This window comes from Argopecten irradians, chromosome 14 (genome assembly GCF_041381155.1).
Source record: "Argopecten irradians isolate NY chromosome 14, Ai_NY, whole genome shotgun sequence".
Lineage (NCBI taxonomy): Eukaryota > Metazoa > Mollusca > Bivalvia > Pectinida > Pectinidae > Argopecten > Argopecten irradians.
The window spans coordinates 29,945,562-29,963,916 of NC_091147.1; the positions used below are offsets into that span (position 1 = coordinate 29,945,562).

General features: G+C 32.7%; 2 protein-coding genes across 3 annotated transcripts in view; both read left to right on the top strand.

Moving 5' to 3' along the window:
* Window positions 1-18,355, top strand: part of LOC138306860 (deoxyribodipyrimidine photo-lyase-like) — a 247,001-nt gene that overhangs the window by 226,269 nt on the left and 2,377 nt on the right. The window lies entirely within an intron of this gene.
* The window catches only part of LOC138306858 (transmembrane 9 superfamily member 2-like), a 187,307-nt gene that overhangs the window by 27,876 nt on the left and 141,076 nt on the right, over window positions 1-18,355 (top strand). The window lies entirely within an intron of this gene.

Below are 18,355 nucleotides of genomic sequence, written 5' to 3' on the forward strand. Positions count from 1 at the left end.
GATATAAAGGTTACTGATGTAAGTTTACTGCATCTTCATATAGACACACAAATTGTTTACTGATGTAAGTTACTCTGGTCTTCATATAGGACACACATTTGTTTACTGATGTAAGTTACTGTGGTCTTCATATAGACACACACATTTGTTTACTGATGTAATGTTAAGTAAGTTACTTCTGGTCTTCATATAGACTTTACTGATGTAAGGCATGCTTGACTGATAACAACTTACTGATGTAAGTTACTCTAGTCTTCTATATAGAACATACATTTGTTTACTGATGTAAGTTACTTGGTCTTCTTAAAGACACAAACATTTGTTTACTGATGTAAGTTACTCTAGTCTTCATAACATAACACACATTTGCTTACTGATGTAAGTTACTGCTGGTTTAATATAGACACACATTTGTTTACTGATGTAAGTTATGCTTTTATATAGACACACATTTGCTTACTGATGTAAGTTACTGCTTCTATATAACAACAAATTGACTGATGTAAGTATGGTCTTCATAAATGACACACAATTGTTTTTGTTACTGATGAAGTTTTACTCTGATGTAAGTTACTCTAGTCTTACTGATATAGACACACATTTGTATTACTGATGTAAGTTATTGTCTTCATATAACATAACATTTGTTTACTGATGTAAGTTACTTCTTCATATAGGCAACATTTTTACTGATGTAAGTTACCTGCTGGTCTTCATATAGACAACATTTGTTTACTGATGTAAGGTTATTGTTTTCTGATATAGACACAACATTTGTTTACTGATGTAAGTTACATCTGGTCTTCATATATGACACATTGTTTACTGATGTAAGTTACTTTGGTCTTCATATAGACAACATTTGTTTACTGATGTAAGTTACTCTGGTCTTCATATACTGACACACATTACTGTTTACTGATGTAAGTTACTAAATGTAACAATTGTACTTGTAGGCATGCTTCTACATAACAACAACTTTTACTGATGTAAGGTTATCTGGTCTTCTATATATACACACATTTGTTTACTGATGTAAGTTACTCTGGTCTTCATATATGACACACATTTGTTTACTGATGTAAGTTACTCTGGTTTCTATAGGTACACATTTGTTTACTGATGTAAGTTATTCTTCTTAATAAGACAACATTTGTTTACTGATGTAAGTTATTATGTTCATATAGACACACATTTTGTTTACTGATGTAAGTTACTCTAGTCTTCTGATATAACATTTGTTTACTGATGTAAGGCATACTCTGTCTTCATATATAGACACACATTTTTTTACTGATGTAAGTTACTCTGGTCTTCATATGATAACATTTGTTTACTGATGTAAGTTACTCTAGTCTTTATATAGACACACAACATTGTTTTACTGATGTAAGTTATTGTCTTCATATAGACACACATTTTGTTTACTGATGTAAGTTACTCTGGTATTGTTCATAACACACACATTTGTTTACTGATGTAAGTTACTCTGGTCTTCATATAGACAACAACATTTGTTTACTGATGTAAGTATAGTTACTCTGTAAGGTATGCTTCTAATATAGACACACAATTGTTTACTGATGTAAGTTACTCTGGTCTTCATATAGACAACACATTTGTTTACTGATGTAAGTTACTGGTTTACATATAACAACACTTATTTGTTTACTGATGTAAGTTACATCTGGTCTTCATATAGACTACACATTTGTTTACTGATGTAAGTTACTCTTTACATATAGACACACATTTGCTTACTGATGTAAGTTACATGGTCTTCATATAGACACACATTTGTTTACTGATGTAAGTTACTCTGGTCTTCATATACACAACATTTGTTTACTGATGTAAGTTACTTCTATCATATAAAACAACTGTACTGATTTTTGTTTACTGATGTAAGTTACTACTGATGTCTTCATATAGACACACATTTGCTTTTACTGATGTAAGTTACTATGGTCTTACTAGACACACATTTGTTTACTGATGTAAGTTATGTCTGGTCTTCATGATAGACACAATTTGTTTACTGATGTAAGTTACTTGGTCTTCATATAGACACATTTTGTTTACTGATGTAAGTTACTTGTCTTCATATAGACACACATTTTTACTGATGTAAGTTACTTGTCTTCATATATATTTTTGTTTACTGATGTAAGGTTTACTTTACACTGTAGGTATTTCATTTACACACATGATGTAAGTTATCTGGTCTTATATATGAGACACATTTGTTTACTGATGTAAGATACTCTGGTCTTCATATAGAGACACACATTTGTTTACTGATGTAAGTTACTTACTGATGTAAGTTACTTATGTCTTCTAACATAACACACATTTGTTTACTGATGTAAGTTACTCTGGTCTTCTATAGACATAACACATTTGTTTTACTGATGTAAGTTACTCTGGTCTTCATATAGGCACACATTTGTTTACTGATGTAAGTTACTTGGTCTTCATATAGACACACATTTGTTTACTGATGTAAGTTACTCTGGTCTTCATATAGACACACATTTGTTTACTGATGTAAAGTTATTGGTCTTAATATATAGACAACACATTGTTGTTTACTGATGTAAGTTACTCTGGTCTTCATATAGACACTCATTTGTTTACTGATGTAAGGTACTTCTGGTCTTCATATTAGAGTACACATTTGTTTACTGATGTAAGTTACTTTTGAGTCTTATGATATTCTGAAACACATTTGTTTACTGATGTAAGTTACTCTGGTCTTCATATATAGACACACATTTGTTTACTGATGTAAGTTACTCTGGTTCTTCATATAGGTACACATTTGTTTACTGATGTAAGTTACTCTGGTCTTCATATAGAGTACACAATTTGTTTACTGATGTAAGTTACTTGGTCTTCATATAGACACACATTTGTTTACTGATGTAAGTTACTCTGGTCTTCATATAGATAACAACATTGTTTACTGATGTAAGTTACTCTGGTCTTCTATACATAGACACACATTACTGTTTACTGATGTAAGGTACTCTGGTCTTCATATAGACAACATTTGTTTACTGATGTAAGTTATGTTTACTCTGGTCTTCATATAGACACACATTTGTTTACTGATGTAAGTTACTCTGGTCTTCATATATAGACACACATTTGTTTACTGATGTAAGTATACTCTTCTGATTCTTCATAACAGTACACTCATTTGTTTACTGATGTAAGTATCTGGTCTTCATATATACAACACACATTTGTTTACTGATTTACTGATGATATAACAGTTTATGTTAGTTACTCTGGTCTTCATATAGACACACATTTGTTTACTGATGTAAGTTACTCTGGTCTTCATATAGACACACATTTGTTTACTGATGTAAGTATACTGTCTACTGTCTTCATATAGACACAACATTTGTTTACTGATGTAAGTTACTCTGGTCTTTATATAGACACACATTTGTTTTACTGATGTAAGTTACTGTGGTCTTCATATAGACACACATTTGTTTACTGATGTAAGTTGCTCTGGTCTTCATATGACACACATTTTGTTTACTGATGTAAGTTATTGCTTCTGGTCAACAACTTTTGTTTACTGATAAGGCATATATTAGCTTTATAGTTTACTGATGTAAGTTACTCTGGTCTTCATATAGACATCATTACTTGTTTACTGATGTAAGTTACTTGTTGTCTTCATATAGACACACATTTTGTTTACTGATGTAAGTTACTCTGGTCTTCATATAGACACAACATTGATTTGTTTTACTGATGTAAGTTACTCTGGTCTTCATATAGACACACAATTTGACTTACTGATGTAAGTTACTATGGTCTTACTATATAGGCACACAACTTACTGATGTAAGTTACTCTGGTCTTTATTCATATAGACACTCATGTTTTGTACTACTGATGTAAGTTACTTCTGGTCTTCATATATTACACACTGATTTGTTTACTGATGTAAGTTACTCTGGTCTTCATATAGACACACAATTTGTTTACTGATGTAAGTAAGTTGACTTGGTCTTCATATAGACAACACTTACTGATGTAAGGATGTATTGTTTACTTACTGTAAGGTCTTTGATAGATTGTTTACTGATTAGGTATGTTTGTTTACTGATGTACTGAGTTACTCTTGTCTTCAACATATAGACACTTACATTATGTTACTGACTGATGTAAGAATAACAACTTGTTTGATGTAAGTTACTGTAGTCTACAATAGACACAACATTTGTTTACTGATGTAAGTTACTCTGTCTTCATAATTAAAGTTACAATTTGTTTACTGATGTAAGTTACTCTAGTCTTCATATATAGACACAATTTGCTTACTGATGTAAGTTACCTTTAATATAACACACACATTTGTTTACTGATGTAAGTTACTGCTGGTCTAACATATATAGACACACATTTGTTACTGATGTAAGTTACTGCATGGTCTTCATATAGACACACATTTGTTTACTGATGTAAGTTACTCTGGTCTTTACTAATATAGACACACATTTGTTTACTGATGTAAGTATAACAAAACTTACTGTCTTCACTAGGCATGTTCATTTTGTTTACTGATGTAAGTTACTTGGTCTTCATGATATTTGTTTACTGATGTATGTTAAGTTTACTGATGTAGATAGTACATTTGTTTACTGATGTAAGTTTGCTCTGGTCTTCATATAGTACACACATTTGTTTACTGATGTAAGTTGCTTCTCTGGTCTTACATATAGACACACATTTGTTTACTGATGTAAGTTACTGGTCTTCATATAGAACACACATTTGTTTACTGATGTAAGTTACTCTGTTCTACATATAGGCACTACATTTGTTTACTGATGTAAGTTACTCTGGTCTTCATATAGACACACATTTGTTTACTGATGTACAGTATTCATACTCTGATGTAAGTTACTGATGTCTTTATATAGACACACATTTGTTTACTGATGTAAGTTATGCTTCATATAGACATAACATTTTGTTTACTGATGTAAGTTATCTGGTCTTCATACTACAACATTGTTTACTGATGTAAGTATTGTTTACTAACATTACTGATGTAAGGTATGTCTTCATATAGATTACTTACTGATGTAAGTAGTTGTTTACTGATGTAACAGAGTACTTTACTGATGTGGTCTTCTTCATATAACATTTGTTTACTGATGTAAGTTACTGTGGTCTGGTCTTCATATAGACACTCATTAAGTTTTTGACTGATGTAAGTTACTCTGGTCTTCATATAGACAGTCATTTGTTTACTGATGTAAGTTAACTCTGGTGGTCTTCATATAGACACTCATTTGTACTGATGTAAGTAACTCTGTCTTACATATGATGGTAACAATTTTGTTTACTGATGTAAGTTTGTTTACTTCTGGTCTTCAACAATAGACAATTTGTTTACTGATGTAAGATGTAAGTTTACTCTGGTCTTCATATAGTACTTTTTGATTTTGTTTACTGATGTAAGTTACTCTGGTAATATAGACACTACATTTGTTTACTGATGTAAGTTACTCTGTATTCTTCATATAGACAAGGTATTTGTTTACTGATGTAAGTTACTTGGTCTTACATATGTATTAGACACACATTTGTTTACATAAATGTAAATGTAAGTCTGGTTTCTAATGATGTAACACTATCATTTGTTTACTGATGTAAGTTATTGGTCTTCATATAGACACACATTTGTTTACTGATGTAAGTTACTCTGGTCTTCATATAGACAACACACTTTACTGATGTAAGTTACATATGGTCTTCATATAGACACAACAACTTACTGATTTACTGATTCATAAAGTTAACAACAACTTACTGATGTAGTACATTTTGTTTACTGATGTAAGTTACTCTGGTCTTTTCATATAGACACACACATTTGTTTACTGATGTAAGTTACTCTGGTCTTTACATATAGACACTCATTTGTTTACTGATGTAAGTTATCTGGTCTTCATATAGACAACATTTGTTTACTGATGTAAGTTACTCTGGTCTTCATATAGACACAATTTGTTTACTGATGTAAGTTACTCTGGTCTTCATATAGACACTACATTTGTTTACTGATGTAAGTACTCTGGTCTACATATATAACTCTGACTGTTGTTTACTGATGTAAGTTACTCTGGTCTTCATATAACACTCATTGTTTACTGATGTAAGTAAGTTCTAACATAACAACAACTTACTGATGTAAGTTACTCTGGTTTACTTATAGACACTAACATTTGTTTACTGATGTAAAGTTACCTGTCTTCATATACAACAATTTGACTGATGTAAGGTATGCTTCTAATATAACAACATTTGTTTACTGATGTAAGTTATCTGTACTTCTATAGAACACTCATTTGTTTACTGATGTAAGTTACTCTGCTTCATCATATAGACATAACAATTTGTTTTACTGATGTAAGTTACTCTGTTGGTCTTCTGATATAAGACAACACATTGTTTACTGATGTAAGTTTGTTTACTGGTCTTAACATATTGTTTTGTTTATGATGTAAGTTTACTTCTAAATGTAAATTGTTTACTGATGTAAGGTCTTCATATAGACACTTACTGTTGTTTATGATGTAAGTACTGGTCTTCATATAGATGTACACATACAACATTGTTTACTTTGATGTAAGTTATCTGTTCTTCACTAGAGACACAATTTGTTTACTGATGTAAGTTACTCTGTCTTACTGATAGACATGTACAATTTGTTTACTGATGTAAGTTTACTGGTATTACTGTATTGTATAGACATATTTGTTTACTGATGTAACAGTATTGTTTACTGATGTTAGGTATTGTTCTTCATACATAACACACAACTTTTTTACTGATGTAAGTATACTGGTCTTCATATAGACACACATACTGTTTACTGATGTAAGTTTACTCTGTATCATATAACATAACAACACTGATGATGTAAGTTATTGGTCTTCATATAGACAACACATTTGTTTACTGATTTACTCTGATGTATAGTAACACACATTTGTTTACTGATGTAAGTTACTTGGTCTTCATATAGATAACACAGACATTGTTTACTGATGTTTACTTGGTACTGATAATAGTATTGTTTTACTGATGTAAGGTATTGTTTTCATATAGACAACACATTTGTTTACTGATGTAAGTTACTTGTTCTTCATATAGGCACAACATTTGTTTACTGATGTAAGTACTGTTTGGTCATAATAGACACACATTTGTTTACTGATGTAAGTTACTCTGGTCTTCATAGAGACACTATTTGTTTACTGATGATGTAAGTTACTTGGTCTTCATATAGACACAACATTTGTTTTACTGATGTAAGTTACAACTGGTCTTCATGATAACTCATTGTTTACTGATGATACAGTACTGTTTCTTCTATAGAACATTTGTTTACTGATGTAAGTTATCTGGTCTTCATATAGTACACACATTTGTTTACTGATGTAAGTTACTCTGGTCATTATGATAACTCACTTTGTATTACACTTAAGTTTTTACTGATGATACAGTATTGTTTACTGGTCTTCATATATACACATTATTGTTTACTGATGTAAGTTTACAGTATTGTCTTCTGATGATAGGCAGTAACATTTATTTACTGATGTAAGTTACTCTGTAAGGCATGCTCTCTTCATATATATGACACACATTTGTTTACTGATGTAAGTATTGTTGGTCTTCATATAGTACAGTATTGTTTACTGATTCATAACAACATTTGTTACTCTGATGTAAGTTACTCTGTTGTTTATGATGACACACATTTTTACTGATGTAATGTAAGTTACTCTGGTCTTCTTAATAGACACACACATTTGTTTTACTGATGTAAGTTGTAGGTTACTGATGTCACAGTATTGTTTTACTGATGTAGATGTAATTAACAATACTGGTTACTTGATAATATAGTTTCACACACACTATTGTTTACTGATGTAATGTAACTCTGGTCTTTTATAGATGTACACTATTTGTTTACTGATGTAAGTTGTCTTCATATATAGACACACATTTGTTTACTGATGTAAGTTATCTGGTCTTCATATAGACTACTTACTGATGTAGGCAGTATTTTTTACTGATGTAAGTACATTTGTTACTGATGTAAGTTACTTACTGATTATATAGACACATTGTTTACTGATGTAAGTTACTCTGGTCTTCATATAGACACACACATGTTACTGATGTAAGTTACTCTTCTTTCATATAATGATGATGTACTGATGTAAGTTTACTTTTTTTACTGATGTATTGTTTACTGATGTAAGTACTTGGTCTTCATATAGATACACATTTGTTTACTGATGTAAGTTACTGTTCTAACATGTAGACACATTGTTTACTGATGTAAGTTACTCTGTCTTCATATAGACACACATTTGTTTACTGATGTAAGTTACTCTGGTCTTCTGATATAGAAGACAACATTTGTTTACTGATGTAAGTTATTCTGGTCTTCATATAGACAACAACATTTGTTTACTGATGTTAAGTTATTGTTTACTGATGTACATTTGTTTACACACATTGACTGATGTAACTTATTACTCTGTCTTACATATAGACACACATTTGTTTACTGATGTAAGTTACATTGGTTTCACTATAGACATACACATTTGTTTACTGATGTAAGTTTACTCTGATGTCTACATTTATATACAGATTTGTTTACTGATGTAACTATATTGTTTACTGATGTAACACAACTTACTGATGTAAGTCTGGTTCTTTATATAGACACTACATATTGTTTACTGATGTATATAACTGATGTAGAGTTCATTTACATATATATGTACATTTGTTTACTGATGTAAAGTTATTGTTTACTGATGTAAGTCTTTCATACTAGACACACATTTGTTTACTGATGTAAGTTACTCTGGTCATTCATGTAGAATTACTGATCATAAGTATTGTTTACATGATTACAACTTACTACTGATGATAAGTTACTCTGGTCTTCATATAGACACACATTTTTACTGATGTAAGTTACTTGTGGTTACTTTGTATAGACACATTGTTTTGTTTTACTGATGTAATGTTGTACTTACTGATGATAATATAGTCTTCACACATTTGTTTACTACTGATGTAAGTTACTTCTGGTTTCACTATAGACACACATTTGTTTACTGATGTAAGTTACTCTTTGTTTTGATGTAGGCATGTACATATAGAACTTACTGATGTACTGATGTATGTTTACTCTGGTCTTCATATAGACACACATTTGTTTACTGATGTAAGTTACTCTGGTCTTCATATAGACAATTACTGATTTGTTTACTGCTTGATGTAACACTCATGTTTACTGATGTAAGTTATATATTGACTGATGTAGAGTAAGTTATTGTATACTGATGTGTAGAGTTACTGATTACATAGATAGTTTAAGTTACTGATGTAAGTTATTGGTCTTCATATAGACACACATTTGTTACTGATGTAAGTTACTGATGTAAGTACACTTACTGATGTAAGTATTCTTTATATAGACACACATTTGTTTACTGATGTAAGTTACTTCTGTTTACTGATGTAGACACATTTGTTTACTGATGTAAGTTACTCTGGTCTTCATATAGACACACATTAATTTGTTTTACTGATGTAAGTTACTCTGGTCTTCATATAGACACAGTACATTTGTTTACTGATGTAAGTTACTCTGGTACTTCTAATATAGACACAACATTTGTTTACTGATGTAAGTTACTCTGGTCTTCATATAGACACACATTTGTTTACTGATGTAAGTTACTCTGGTGTATAGAGTATTTGTTTACTGATGTAAGTTACTCTGCATTGTAGACACTATTTTTACTGATGTAAGTTACTCTGGTTTCATGATACACACATTTGTTTACTGATGTAATGTACTCTAGGTCTTACTGATGATAGTACACACACATGGTTTACTGATGTAAGTTTTGTTTACTGATGGTCTGTCTTCATATAGACACATTTTTTACTGATGTAAGTTACTCTGGTCTTCATATGTAGACATTTTGTTTACTGATGTACAGTATTGTTTACTGATGATGTAAGTTTGTTTACTGATGACAAGTTTGTTTAGATGTAAGTTACTACATATAGACACACATTGTTTACTGATGTAAGATGTAAGTATATGTTTACTGATGTAAGTATATGTAAGTTACTGACACATTTGTTTACTGATGTAAGTTACTTTACTGGTCTTATATAGGACACACATTTGTTTACTGATGTAAGTTACTCTGGTCTTCATATAGACACACATTTGTTTACTGATGTAAGTTACTCTGTCTTATATAGTACACATTTGTTTACTGATGATGTAAGTTACTCTGGTCTTCATATAGACACACATTTGTTTACTGATGTAAGTTACTCTGGTCTTCATATAGACACACATTTGAATTACTTACTGATGTAAGTTACTCTGGTCTTCATATAGACACACATTTTTGTTTACTGATGTAAGTTACTCTGGTCTTCATGATAGTACACATTTGTTTACTGATGTAAGTTACTCTGGTCTTCATTTGTACTGATGTATTACACATTTGTTTACTGATGTAAGTTTGTTTACTGATGTAAGTTACTCTGTCTTCATATGATACACATTTTGTTTACTGATGTAAGTTATGTATAGTTACTTTTGATATAGGTGGTCTTCACATTTGTTTACTGATGTAAGTATTGTGTCTTACACACATTTGTTTACTGATGTAAGTTATCTGGTCTTCATATATGACACACATTTGTTTACTGATGTAAGTTACTCTGGTCTTCATATAGACACACATTTGTTTACTGATGTAAGTTACTCTGGTCTTCATATGATAGGCACACATTATTGTTTACTGATGTAAGTTTACTCTGGTCTTACATATAGACACACATTTGTTTACTGATGTAAGTTACTCTGGTCTTCATATTGATGATGTATTTGTTTACTGATGTATAGAGTTACTGTGTTTACTGATGATGTAAGTTTGTTTACTGATGTAAGTTACTCTTGACATACTAGACACACATTTGTTTACTGATGTAGAAGTTACTCTGGTCTTCATATAGACACACATTTGTTTACTGATGTAAGTTATTGTTTACTGATGACACACATTTGTTTACTGATGTAAGTTACTCTGTGGTCTTATATAGACACACATTTGTTTACTGATGTAAGTTACTCTGGTCTTCATATAGTAGACACATTTGTTTACTGATGTAAGTTACTCTGGTCTTCATATAGACACACATTTTTTACTGATGTAAGTTACTCTGGTCTTCATATAGACACAACATTTGTTTACTGATGTAAGTTACTCTGGTCTTCATATAGTACACACATTTGTTTACTGATGTAAGTTACTCTGGTCTTCATATAGTACAGTATTTGTTTACTGATGTAAGTTACTCTATTGTCTTCATATAGACACACATTTGTTTACTGATGTAAGTTACTCTGGTCTTCATATAGACACACACATTGTTTTACTGATGTAAGTTACTCTGGTCTTCATATAGACCACACATGTATTTGTTTACTGATGTAAGTTTCTGGTCTTCATGAGACACACATTTGTTTACTGATGTAAGTTACTCTGGTCTTCATATAGACACACATTTGTTTACTGATGTAAGTTACTCTGGTCTTCATATAGACACACATTTGTTTACTGATGTAAGTTACTCTGGTCTTATATAGACACACATTTGTTTACTGATGTAAGTTACTCTGGTCTTCATATAGACACACATTTGTTTACTGATGTAAGTTACTCTGGTCTTCATATAGACACACATTTGTTTACTGATGTAAGTTACTCTGGTCTTCATATAGACACACATTTGTTTACTGATGTAAGTTACTCTGGTTTATATAGACACCTACATTTGTTTACTGATGTAAGTTACTCTGGTCTTCACATATAGATGACACACATTTGTTTACTGATGTAAGTTACTCTGTTCTTCATATAGAGACACACATTTGTTTACTGATGTAAGTTACTTGGTCTTCATATAGACACACATTTGTTTACTGATGTAAGTTACTCTGGTCTTCATATAGACACACATTTGTTTACTGATGTAAGTTACTCTGGTCTTCATATAGACACACATTTGTTTACTGATGTAAGTTACTCTGGTCTTCATATAGATGTACACATTTGTTTACTGATGTAAGTTACTCTTTTGGTCTTCATATAGACACACATTTGTTTACTGATGTAAGTTACTCTGGTCTTTATATAGACACATTTGTTTACTGATGTAAGTTACTCTGGTCTTCATATATAGACACACATTTGTTTACTGATGTAAGTTACTCTGGTCTTCATATAGACACACATTTGTTTACTGATGTAAGTTACTTACTTTATATAGACACAGTATTTGTTTACTGATGTAGAGTTACTTGGTCTTCATATAGACACACATTTGTTTACTGATGTAAGTTACTCTGGTCTTCATGTAGACACACATTTGTTTACTGATGTAAGTTACTCTGGTCTTCATATGTACACATTTTGTTTACTGATGTAAGTTACTCTGTCTTGTTTTGTTTACTGACAAGATTTGTTTACTGATGTATTTGTTTACTGTTACTCTGGTCTTTATGATGATGTAGACACATTGTTTTTGTTTTACTGATGTAAGTTACTCTGGTCTTCATATAGACACACATTTGTTTACTGATGTAAGTTACTCTGGTCTTCATATAGACACACATTTGTTTACTGATGTAAGTTACTCTGGTCTTCATATATAGACACACATTTGTTTACTGATGTAAGTTACTCTGGTCTTCATATAGACACACATTTTGTTTACTGATGTAAGTTACTCTGTGGTCTTCATATAGACACACATTTGTTTACTGATGTAAGTTACTCTGGTCATATATAGACACTACATAACATTTTGTTTACTGATGTAAGTTTACTCTGGTCTTTATATAGACACACATTTGTTTACTGATGTAAGTTACTCTGGTCTTACTATAGACAGACACACATTTGTTTACTGATGTAAGTTAAGTTACTCTGGTCTTCATATATAGACACACATTTGTTTACTGATGTAAGTTACTCTGGTCTTCATATAGACACAACATTTGTTTACTGATGTAAGTTACTCTGGTCTCTTTATATAGACACACATTTGTTTACTGATGTAAGTTACTCTGGTCTTACTATATGATAGGCACACATTTGTTTACTGATGTAAGTTACTCTGGTCTTTTATAGACACACATTTGTTTACTGATGTAAGTTACTCTGTCTTCCATATATAGACATACATTTGTTTACTGATGTAAGTTACTGATCTGGTCTTCATATAGACACACATTTGTTTACTGATGTGTAAGTAAGTTACTCTGTATTTGTCTTCATATAGACACACATTTGTTTACTGATGTAAGTTACTCTGGTCTTCATTCCATATATAGACACACATTTGTTTACTGATGTAAGTTACTCTGTCTTTATATAGACACACATTTGTTTACTGATGTAAGTTACTCTGGTCTTCATATAGACTGACACACACATTTTGTTTACTGATGTAAGTTACTCTGGTCTTCATATAGACACACATTTGTTTACTGATGTAAGTTTACTCTGGTCTTCATATAGACACACATTTGTTTACTGATGTAAGTTACTCTGGTCTTCATATAGACACAGGTCACTTTGTTTACTGATGTAAGTTACTCTGGTCTTTATATAGACTATTTTTTGAACTACTAGATCGACGAAAATGTCGATTTCTTTTTCATAATTCTTCCGTAAAACGACACTTAAAAAGCTGTTTCAATCTGTAAAAATGTAGAGAAAACTGTTAATTGTTTAGCAATTATCCTGAGTTATATTTTACCAACAAGCATCAGAGATTAGCAATTAAAACTTACATAAACATATTCCCGACTCTCGCATGCATTGTGTGATCACTCGAGTGGAACTAATCTCTACCACCTGGCACAGTCGTCTTACAAATGCAATCGCACAAAAGCCCACATGATCACTGTTTTTAGTGCGATTACATCTTAGGGTGTGAACAATGTTAGTTTTTTAACTTTTTACTCAACAAAATAGACTTTACGCTTTTCATGATCAGCACTATATATCATTTTCTGTATAACTTGTTAATTTACCACTGTACCCATGCATATGATACATGTGTATATTTATACTTCTTTGTGCACATTATATAACAACTGCTACACTACAATAAATTTATGAAGGACAAAACTCTTACATGTAAGAACAGGAGGACTGAAGCACTGTGGGAATTTAACTTCAGTAATATTTCCTCTATGCTGGTATTGCTATTTATGATTAAAATGGTTAATTATATGATATTAGCCTTTTCAGTAATTACTCTGTTAATACATTTATTGTTTCCTTATGTTTTACAGAATGTCAGCATGCTTTAAATCAATCACACCAATGAGACATACATTTACTGCATTCATTATAACACTGTAAGGCAATTCTGCAAGATCAGCGAACATTGTTGATTTACCTTGAATATCTACATGCACAGTATGGTACCATATGTAACAGGAGAGGAGAAAATGTAGCGGCAAGACCGGGATTCGATCCCAGAACTCTCCGAACACTAGCTGAGTGCTCTACCGACTGAACTACCTGGTCATCGATAATCGACCCAGTCCAGTCCCGCTACATTCCTCCCTCCTTTTTGACTACATACGAGACCCTTTCAAACACCACAACCGTTGGTTATTCAGTTGGGTGCCAATTCTGTAACAGGAGAGAAGAAAATGTAGCTCTTCCGACTGAGCTACCTGATCACCGATAATCAACCCAGTCTGATCCCGCTACAAATATTTATCTGGTTATTTTATCTCCCTTCCTATTTTCAATCTACCTTTATGACTTAGAATCTTACCCGGTGGAATATTTTGTCTTACAAATCTTGACAAATTATGCACACTGTGATTGTTGCAAGCTAAACTATGTATCTGCTAGCTGATTGCTGTTGATTGTTAATGATCTCAAACACACTAATTACTTATTGTGCCAATTTAAGTAAATATATTCTACTCTTTTCAAATATTCCTGATTACTATTCATGTGTAATATCTTAAAACATTGACATGTGCACAGAGTGCGGCGGACCAGACCGCCGATGTTTTGGACATCTGCTAGATATTTCAGTTTCAGGTTACGGTGGCCAATAAAAGAAAACAAACACAATGCGGTTTTCATATGTTATTTCTTCTAAATACAACACTTTTTGTTCAAGTTGTCAAGCATTTCTGGGGAATATTTTGCATTGAAATTGTCACCTTCATACATCGGTTTTGGGACTCCCTGGACATTGTTTTTCCCCATTTTTTTGATGCGCAAGATATACTGATAGTAGATTTTTTAAGCATTTTCAGCCCTAAAAAGTACCTGCGCAAATTATATCAGTTTTTACAGTATATGATATTGGAATGTATCCCAAATTTTTTATCATATTATTTGCCAATAACACTGTTATGATATCAGAATTATCTGATGGTCTACAACAAATGTTACATGGATTTTAACAATATTGCATAACATGGAAATTAGAACTTAATATCAGAAAGATAAAAATTGTGATATTCTCAAGATGTAAATCGGTACAACAACACCAGTTGATGTTATGGAATACAGAATTAGATTTATAAGAATTGTTTACATATCTAGGTACAGAAAAATAATGTTAATGGTTGCGTTTTTAAAGAAAGGGAAAAAACCTGCTGAACAAACAATTAAATCGGAAAAAAAGGAATGTATCTCTTCCTGTTCATCTTAAACTGAAAATATTTGATTCACTTGTAATGACATTTTTATTATACTCATCAGAGGTATGGGGATTTGAAAATAAACAAGAGGCCCAGAGGGCCTGTATCGCTCACCTGGTTTGTAATGCCAAGTAATGTTCTGAATACATGTTCATTGTTTCTTTTCTGAAGGAATTTTAATATTAACCTCTATTTCCCCTATTGGGCCCCACCCCTCCCGCCCCCAGGGGGTCAGAGCCAAAATTTATACAAGTTCTGTTCCCCTTCCCCCAAGGATGTTTATGGCCAAATTTGGTCACAATCCAAGCAAAACTCTAGGACAAGAAGTGATTTATAGGATTTACCTCTATTTCCCCTATTGGGCCCCACCCCTCCTGCCCCCAGGGGGTCAGAGCCAAAATTTATACAAGTTCTGTTCCCCTTCCCCAAAGGATGTTTGTGGCCAAATTTGGTTACATTCCAATCAGAACTCTATGACTAGTAGCGATTTAAAGGATTTACCTCTATTTCCCCTATTGGGCCCCGCCCCTCCTGCCCTTGGGGGATCAGAGCCAAAATTTATACAAGTTCTGTTCCCCTTCCCCCAAGGATGTTTGTGGCCAAATTTGGTTACAATTCATGTAGAGCTCTAGGACAAGAAGAGATTTAAAGGATTTACCTCTATTTCCCCTATTGGGCCCCGCCCCTCCTGCCCCGGGAGACCAGAGCCAAAATTTAAACAAGTTCTGTTCCCCTTCCCCCAAGGATGTTTGTGGCTAATTTTGGTTACAATCCATGCAGAACTCTAGGACAAGTAGCGATTTAAAGGATTTACCTCTATTACCCCTATTGGGCCCCGCCCCTCCTGCCCCTGGGGGACCAGAGCCAAAATTTATATAAGTTCTGTTTCCCCTCCCCCAAGGATGTTTGTGGTCAAATTTGGTTACAATCCATGCAGAACTCTAGGACAAGTAGCGATTTATAGGATTTACCTCTATTTCCCCTATTGGGCCCCGCCCCTCCTGCCCCGGGGGGGACAGAGCCAAAATTTATACAAATTCTGTTCCCCCTCCCCCAAGGATGTTTGTGGCCAAATTTGGTTACAATCCATGCAGAACTCTAGGACAAGTAGCGATTTAAAGGAAATGTTGACGGACGGACGGACGGACGGACGGACGGACGGACGGACGGCGGACGGACGGACAACGGACGCCGCGCTATGACATAAGCTCACCGGCCCTTCGGGCCAGGTGAGCTAAAAATGTTGAAAAATTCATTTGTAATTTTGTAAAACAATCCTGAAGTTAAGTGTACAAACAATTTCATGGCCTATGGTGAGCTAACATGTTATCCGGTTTGAATTGAAGTTCGGATACAATGTATATCAATCAACTTGCTGTTTTACAAAAGAATAATTACAAAACTTGTTAAAAGTAGACCAATTGACCAATTTATTAAAAAAATCACATGGTGATATTGATAAGTCTTCTAGAGGACAGACATATTCTATATTTAAGACATTTTGACATAGAAAAGTTTGCCTCTTGTCTTTCTCTGCTGCAAAACAATACTTGTTAACTGATACTGTGGTCCCAGGAACTTGATGACAATAGTAATTAAGAATGGATATTTTCATTAACATCAAATTAACAAGGAAAATGCTAAAGGTGTTATAAAATCATTTGACATATAACATCATAGGAAATATTAGAATGGGCTTCCAAGATTTTAGTATGTGTCTCTTATTTTACACCTTAGTGTCCAAGGAATCCTCAAAAGTCCAAACTGGAAGGAGCACCAGCCAAATTTATTTCTTATTGTACAAAACTACAGTAGTATTGACCTTAGAAATATATTCCTCCTATCCTCGAGACCGAGCCATTTAGTACTTTCAGAACTTTGATCATCTATTAGATAAATCATTGTTTACTGTAAACCAACTATCTTTCGCGGCTACTAAATTTCTGTTTCAAAACGTTTTCGCGGAAATCAAGTTTCGCGAATTAAAATTGAATTGAAATATCTTTAAATCTAACTGTGCAAGTATTGTAGAAGACTTTACTTAATCACATACAAAAGAAGGTTGGTTTACAGTATACTCATCATTAGTGTCATTCGCATTCTTCATACTTCAAGGGTTATTATCACTGACTTTATATCCACCCCTGGACTATCTCATAGTAAAACTGAAGGCAGCTCAGAAGAACAAATTTGAACCAATCACAGGCCGGCAAAGATTTCCCTAATAGGCTTGAAGACTATACAGAGATAGCGAGGGCCTACTTCAAAGCCACACAGTCAATCAAAGTGTATGGTTATATTGGCTCTACTGATGAAATCAAATGACTGGATAAGCTGTTCTGTTGCCTCCAGTTTTACTATGAGATAGTCCAGAGGTGGGTATGACGTCAGTGATAGTAACCCCTGGAGTGTTGAGGGTGTGTCCATTGATAATAGTTGAGTAACTCTCGGGATAACTGAGTAAGTCTTCAGAATTTTTTTGAGGTACATCAATATATGATTGAAATCCAC